The 8,164-nt window shown below is 47.8% G+C and overlaps 1 long non-coding RNA gene across 2 annotated transcripts; it reads left to right on the top strand.

Annotated features, from left to right (window-relative positions):
• The first annotated feature begins 4,621 nt into the window (after window positions 1-4,621).
• On the top strand, window positions 4,622-7,410 carry LOC309356373. 2 transcript variants are annotated; one of them, XR_014162731.1, is made up of 3 exons: window positions 4,622-5,394; window positions 6,496-7,198; window positions 7,301-7,410. It is a non-coding gene; the product is annotated as an uncharacterized lncRNA (long non-coding RNA). The 2 variants fall into 2 exon arrangements; XR_014162732.1 differs by lacking the exon at window positions 7,301-7,410 and having other exon boundaries at window positions 6,496-7,018; window positions 7,109-7,225.
• The last annotated feature ends 754 nt before the right edge of the window (window positions 7,411-8,164 follow it).

The raw sequence follows: 8,164 nt of genomic DNA, 5'->3' as shown, positions 1-8,164 counted from the left end.
AATGGGACAGAATGGGGGGGGGCTTTTCTTTTTTCTCTTATGTGATGATACGGAAGGGGGGGATATCTTCCTTTACCCTTCCGGCGGTCACCAGAGGGTCCGAGGCGATGACCTCAAGGGCACCCAGTCCTACCTTGACCCCTCAGCCCCCACACCGTTACACAAGCACCACACTCTACCCCAAGCCCCATAAATAAAGTGCCTTTCCCCTTTCTCTATACGGGCGAAATAAGCCCAAACTCTTAAGCCTCTTTTCTTAAGCCTCCTTCTCGCTCCATCTTTACTGTGGGTAGACCGTATCAAACTGTATCCTCCATTCGCTACAATGGCTCTGTTCTACCCAATCAGAACCATGCATTCGCCTTGCAGAGCTAGCTCAGCGAGCTCCTGCAAGCCTCATTTAACCTCTTGACAAGCTGCTGACAGCTCCCCGCTGGGAGAACAATGGAACCGAAACTCGTGAACTCGTAAAAGTGTCAAATCTTGTAACAATGTATCTATTTTGTTTCCGACTTCAATTATCAATATAAAAATGGACTGGAACGGACTAAGATCCCTAAAATTCATATAAAATCAACCGCAGCTCAAATTTTCTTGCTTTTGGTGTTGATCGATTCAGTTTCTTCAGGACTCCATGACACCTGCTCTGCCTCCATAATCCCTCGAGCGAGGTGTCACATACTCAGGAAAACCCTAATCCGGTCAAATCACTCTGCCCAACCTTTCCTCCGGGCAATGCCAGGTGGCAGACTTTGCAAGCTTGGACTATTGTGCTCTCATCAACAGTACTCAGGAAGCGTTTATCTGCGCATATCTCCAGCTCTGCATATTCCCCCCTCCCTCCTCCATATGTTAATCTGTGTAACCCAACCTCTCTTTAATATATTCATGATGTAATCTGTGTAACCCAACCTCTCTTTAATGTATTCATGATGTAACTATGATGTATTTTGCACTGTATTCTGGGACATGGAGGGAAGTTTCAAAAACTCATGTCCCCTTTCTCGCTGTTCAATCTCGCCTTGAACCTGTTGCACAATAAACTTGGATCTTCTGCAGCTTGCTCCTGTCTCCGGCTGAGCTCATTTTCCTCCACAGGGACCTGCGGACTGAGTCCGACGAGCTGGGTGGCAGAGGAGCCTCGCACCCAGATTTTTCCGTAACAGGGATTACCTAACAACCCTCCCCACAAGAAGAATCGTTGCAATTATTGATTACAAGCGGGTTGATTAAGAACTGGGTGGAAATGAATTACTAATCAAAGACATGGCTTGTGAAATATCTGGAAAGGAATGAACCTTTGGAATGACGCAGTTATAAAAAGAGACTTGTTAGTAAGCAGGCCTGGCTACTGGATTTATGATCGAGGGGGAGAACACCATGGTTTTGTTATTATATTGAAATGTGAGTTTGACCTGGCAGAACCCCCTAAGAAGATTGAGGAGAGACTGACAGGCCTGCGAAGAATACGGGCAGACTTTAAGAATGTTTTGTATGGACATGTGGAAATGGCGTCTGTCTGTTTGAATATGGCTCTTGGAGGAATGGAAAATCCACACAGGATATAACAACGTTTGTTTTCAACCCGCTTGGGGAGACTATCTGAGGTCACAAAGAAAGGAATATATGACAACAACAAGAAGATGAGGAAAACAATAAAGAGAAGTTTGGATAGAACTGTGAACACTATTTGGACAGAACTTAACATTAAAGCAGCAAGAGAGATGTTTGGATCCCTTTCTGAGCTCGAAGCATGGGTACCCCCAACAAAAATTTAAAAATTTGGCTTTGTAATTTGGAATTAATATGATTTGATTGGTTTGTTCATAAAAAATATATTAAAAAAAGAAAAAGAAAAACGTGGATCCAACACTTAGCCGCGCTGCAGCACCACAAAAACATGGATCCTCATGAATTCATATGATTTTTATATTGTGACAAAATAAAACACCATGATACTCTGCACCACGTATTTTTCTGTAGGCAGAACAAAAAAAAACTATGCATCCACTGTTTTGTGGTACTGCAATGGCGCAAAAACATAGTTAAAAAACACGGATCCTCATTATTTTTGCAATAGATCAGCCCAAAGTCACCATCAAATCACACATCATAGCCAGGGGCACAGCCTGCACCACAAAAATCACGGATCCACGGCTTCCTGAACATACCGTGGCCCAAAAACGTGGTTCTGAAGCATGGATCCTCATGGCAGAAGTTACAAATGCTTGCAAATCCATGCCCCTGCTTAATTCACACAGTGCAGAAGGGTAGTGATATTATTAAGCCCCCTGCAGCAAACGTAGAAAAAGAGAACCACCAGGCACCTTAGAAACAAATAGATTTATTGTGGCAGAGCCAGTCATAGGGCTAGAGCAGGCATCTCTAAACTTGGCCCGCCAGCTGTTTTGGGACTACAACTCCCATCATCCCCAGCTAACAGGACCAGTGGTCAGGGATGATGGGAATTGTAGTCCCAAAACAACTGGAGGGTCAAGTTTGGGGATGCCTGGGCTAGAGTGTTTGGGATTAAAGCATTCTGCATATCTGATAAAAAGCACAAATCCACAGGGTTCCCCCCCATCAATCTGTGGGGAATTTGATGCCCCTCCCCCCTACAGCCTCCAAAGGGGGGCGGGGTTGCAGAGAAACAAATCTCTGGGCTCTGTTGTTATACAAAGCTTAATAGAAATGATAAATGGAGATGATATGAAATGGAATTACAAACAATACAGAATGTATACAGAAAAGGGGAAATAGAAAATTGAATATATGGCAATTCACACAAAATCCAGTAAAATATGACTGATTGAATGATTAGCAATTGGATATGATTTGCATGCAGATTAGCAAATGGCGAGCACTGGCAAAGCAATAAAAGGGACTAACATACTCGATAATAATTTTTATATTAATTTTCAATTTCAGTCCAATAATAGCCTCATTATAACGATACCAAACTATAATACAAACACCTATTGTTCAAATACAAAATTATATAATTTAGGCGGCCTCCCATTTGCTAGAATTGATGGTTATTTTATTTCTGCGTTCCAAAATCTTACAAATTTCAATTACATTCCAGTCAAAAAAATAATCCCTTATACAACAACTGCAAGATTCACTCCATAAATAATAAAGGATGGGGAAGAGTCAGCTCTAAGACTCCATCGTCAACCTTTTGCAAAATAAGAGTTTCCCTCCTTTTCCTTTTTTTACATGCACAGTTCTGTTTGATGTTAACTTCCATATCTATAATATGCATCAGGCTTGTTTTCTAACTGCCTCAACCGTTCCTCATAAGGCTTGGTTTCCAGACCCTTCATCATCCTGGTCACTCTCATCTGCTCACTATCTTTCTTCAACTTGACTGCACTGACTGGCAGCAGCTCTCCAGGGTTTAGAGGGGGGGAGATTCCCAATCTCCCAGCCCCCCCCCCCGGAGATGCCGCCCGGGACGAAAGACCTGCATGCCAAGAAGATGGTCCAATCCTGCGCTATGGAGATGCCTAGCCTGCCTGGAAGGGCGTGGGGCTGGTCTGCCTTTGGGAATGGGGCTGCAGGAAGGATGTGAAATGAAGATGCAGCCCAGCTGCAGGCGGAACAGCAGGTGCCTCTGAGTTCTGACAGAGCATCACCACTCAGGAGGGGCCAGGTCCGGGGGGGGGGGGGGCTTGCCACAGTGACAAGTGTGGGAATGTTCAGGGATGCAGGGGAGGATATATTGTCTGATAATACCCTTTCCAACTTGTGTTAACAAGTTTACAATTTTAGCAGAGTAACATTCCCCCTTTTAAACTTGCAGTGGATGTGTTTGCTCAGGCTCGCTAAGGCCTCTATAATAACTGTTCTGGTAAAGGGACTCCTGACCATTAGGTCCAGTTGTGGCCGACTCTGGGGTTGTGGCACTCATCTCACTTTATTGGCCGAGGGAGCCGGCATACAGCTTCCAGGTCATGTGGCCAGCATGACTAAGCTGCTTCTGAAGAACCAGAGCAGTGCACGGAAACGCCGTTTACCTTCCCGCCAGAGTGGTACCTATTTATCTACTTGCACTTTGACGTGCTTTCGACCTGCTAGGTTGGCTGGGACCAAGCAACGGGAGCTCACTCCGTCGTGGGGATTCGAACCGCCAACCTTCTGATTGGCAAGCCCTAGGCTCTGTGGTTTAACCCACAGCGCCACCCATGTCCCTCATAAAAGGTTTACTCACATATCATTCTGTTCACAATCGGATCCCAGAAGGCAGACTTAGCTTAGAAAAGTAACATACACTTGGAAACTATTCCATAAGAAGACAGTCCCTTTGTCTTCTCTTGGCTGGAGCCAAGAGGGCATCTTTGGCTAAGCAGATATTGCTTCTTCAATGCATGTAGTGAAAGAGAGATGGCTGCCCTGCCTTGTGCTTTTGTGATTATCTGCACAGGTGAGGCCACACCCACCTCTAGTCACATGCAGAGAAAGTCTGTCCCAGCCCAGAAGGAAACAGGACATTCTGCTGGCTGGACAAACATTCCTCCCCTTGTGTAAACATGTTCACTCTAGGAATGTTGTACTTGACTGCTCTTGTGTTTCACATCCCACAAGGACCCGTCTTCCTTTGTGATATCTCTTGCTTCATTAGGGCAAATGTTCTACCCTTATTTATGGGAGCCTTTGGAATAGAAAAAGGAAAGGACTGTGTCAGGATATGTTTTGTGGGGACATCTGCAGAAGTGAAGGTGTTGATTTCGGGTACAGTCAGAGGGGGGTATGGTGCCTGCTGGAGGGGGAAACCCCCCGCCAACCTTTCCAAAACTTCCGGTAACAATGTTGATGGATGACCCAAAGCTTTCCCCTCTCCCTATTCATTTCATTTGCTTCATGAAATTTATATACTGCTTGACTGAACAAATGAGGGGACCAGGCTCTCTGGGTCCTGGCATGGCCGTAGCTCTTGAACCCAGAGCACTTGGGACCGCCTTTCTCTCTCTGCCAGCCCTTCATGCTCTGGGCTGCCTCTTTCAGGCTCTGATGATGACCCTTCAGGTCACTGAACTGCAGAGAGATGGAAGGAATTGGTCATGATGGGCCAGCAAGGATCGATTAGGCTCTACATACGTATTTCTGTTCTGCCAATTTGGCAGTGGTTCACTGTTTTCTTCAGACGCCGCTCCTCACACACAAGAATTGGGGCTGCTGGTGTCTGAGTCGCTCTTTCCGCTCATCTCTTCTAGGATCAGGTGCTTAAGGCGCTTGATCAGGCACTGCCAGAGGGTGGCCCCCCAGCAAGACCCAGAACAGCCCGTGGCGCCAGGTGAGCAAGTGGCCCTCCTTTTTTGGACAGAGGAGGGCAGGAATGGGCATGGGGGGCAACCAGTCCAAGGATGCAAAAGAGGACTCGCCTGTTCCCATGTCCTTCTGTTTACAGTTTTGCTGCAGTTCCGCATCCCAGCCCCAGGGGTGAGTATTGGAGAAAACAAGAGCAGGGACTGGATTCTATGATCCCTCAGACCTGCCCTCCCCACCCCCGCGCTCTTTGCCCCCCACTCTGCACTCTCAGATGCGGAGAAGCCCTCCCCTCACGAGGAACTGATAGCCTGACTTTTGCATTTCAGCTGCTGGAGGATGAACAGATCTACGTCCTGGGGGTCATCCAGAGCTGCCAGACAGTTGAGCTCAGGGGGCTCCGATCCCTGAAGTGCTCCAAGCAGGAGACGGCCCAAGCAATTCTGGTGAGTGATGGGTGGTGTGGGGGGAAGGGGTTGTGCATCTGCGGAGAGGACCCTGCTGGCTTAGGGCATGGGGTTGCCATTCCCCTGCAAAGCCAAGCCTGGTGTTTGGGATTGGAGCTGATTTTCCTCCTCTGTTCTCTTCCAGGACATCTTGGGGCCCTTGGAGCACTTCAGGGATCGCCCCCTGACCCTTGCCTTGGAGGCCCTCCTCCAGTTAAGGTGAGTGGGATCTTTGGCGTGGATGGGGTTGTGGGTAGGGGGTAGAACTCCACGGGGAAAGAGCAGGAGGGAGGGAGAAGGGGGCAAGGGAGAATCTAACCCTCTCATCTCTGCAGCACCATGAGGCCCAAATTCAGCTGTGATAGGATCAGTGCGATCCTGCACAGGACATTGGAGGCCATGCTAAAAGGGGCCGAGGAGGAGGAGAGAGAAGTATGCCCTTTGTTTTGACTTCCCTTCACTGCTTTTTCTTTGTCACACACTTGCTGAATCCAACCCAGCATTCAAACTCTCTTCTCTCTTTTCCCGCAGGAACTGAAGAGGCACTTCCGGCTCCTGCTCGGGAGTCTCCTTATGGAAGCCCCCAACCCTGGCACTCTCCTCCACCTTCTCAGTGTAAGTGTCCCGATGGCATCAGGGGTGGTTTTAGGGTTGTCCCCCTTACCCAATGGACTGCACCATTTCTGGGGCACAGAAACTGTTTGTCCCCCAATTTGGTCCAAGACCAAAGCTGGCAAACCCTCATGGTCCAGAAGTACCAAGGACTCCGTGGTGCGGGCAGTGGGGGCCGCTTTGACCCAGACTGGCCCCTGACTCTCAGACGCTCTTTCCTCCTGCAGGACCTCTGAGGATACGCCCTGGGGGAAAGTGGGGAGGCTCAAGAACTAGCGGCCAGCAGCATTTCCTTGCTGCTGGCTATTGCCCGGAAATACCCCAACCTCAGAGTAAGTACCTTGCCTTCTTCTATTCATTTCTTTGGTTACTTCCATGCCCCCAAGATCACATCCCCAAGTGATCTTTAGCGCAGATGATGCGGGGTGTGTCTCTGGGGGTCAGGATGAGGCCAGATGCTTTTCCTTCCCCCTTTGCTGCTGCTGCCCTTCCACCTCTGCCCAGGAGGCTGCAGGGCCCAGGGAGGTCCTCTGGAACAAGGCATTGGGCCCAAGACAGAGGGAGACCCATCCTTCCTGATTTGGCGCTGCTTCTGTGCTCTCTTGCTGCCATCTGACCCCAATTTTTCTTTCCTCTGCAGATGATAGTAGTTTGGCCGGACCTGGCTTGCTTCCGCCTGAAGCCGAAAGAAGGTAAGCCCCACATCTTGGAGACAGCGCCCTTTGACTAAAGGCCTGTGGCAAAATCTCATTTTCATTCTCTTCTCATTCTCTTCCATCCAGATGACATCATCATTGAAGATATATAAGTAGTGTGGACCTCGGGCTCCATTGGATACCAGAGAGAGGCCAACATCCAAATGCACTCAGCAGGTAAGACTTTCTCAAAAGCCAATCTGTAGATAGAGATGCCCTGTTTCATCTGCGAGAAAAGCAGGCACTCCTGGCGTCCTGCTTACCATTTTTCTCTTGCAGGTGACAGAATGATGCCAGCAAGACCTCCTTCTCCATCTTTTCGTGGCGGCAGAAGGGAAGCAGTGGCTGTGGGACCAGATCAGGTTCTACACTGTGAGATGTCCCCTCCTGCTACCCTTGGCAGCTAAGCATTTTTACAGACTAAGTCACTTTAGTGAGCACAGCACTGCTTGATATACGTCCAAGTTTTGTTAACAGGCACCGTGGTCCAAACTCCAGAAAAAGGTAATTCACTAGCTCCAGCTGTGGTGCTGTGAAAGAGAATAATAATTAAAAAATCAACAGCAGCAATCTTGTTTTCTCCTCCTGCCACAAACACAACCCTCTTACTTGTCCAGGGTAATGGCAGCACACAGCAATTATTCTAAGAAAGCTACTGGAATAGCTATCCTGTATACAGTGGCCTGAAAAACTGACCATCACATACAAGTTGGCTGAATCCTTCAAACTAGTCAGCGGTTTGGATTCCCAGCTTTTTATGGAAAAATTGTGCCATCTACTGGTCACTAACTTCACAAGAAAGAACTCTGGGGAAATAGAAAACTACGTATTACACTACAGTGCAGATGTAATGCCCCAACTCAAGAGCTGCAAGGAGAAAGCTCACAGAAACAAAAGGATGGTTTCTTTGGAGTGGAGTAAATTTCCCTTATTTTGCTTTCCCCAAGACAGAGTGCAATTTATGATTTTCAGGCACTAAAAGGTGTGGGACTTGCACTGCACGTGTGCTATTGTGAAACATGGGGTTTGCACCACCCAACGTTGCAGAGGGCAAATTGCATGTGTTTGGCACTGTTTCGAGTGAATCAGACATCGGGTTTTTGGTGAAACTGTGACCCCATTAATGTAGCACGCTAAAGAAAA

Source organism: Podarcis melisellensis (assembly GCF_964234715.1).
Source record: "Podarcis melisellensis genome assembly, chromosome: 14".
Classification (NCBI taxonomy): domain Eukaryota; kingdom Metazoa; phylum Chordata; class Lepidosauria; order Squamata; family Lacertidae; genus Podarcis; species Podarcis melisellensis.
Note: the sequence above shows the minus strand (reverse complement) of the source record. Positions and strands in the feature narration are given on the sequence as shown.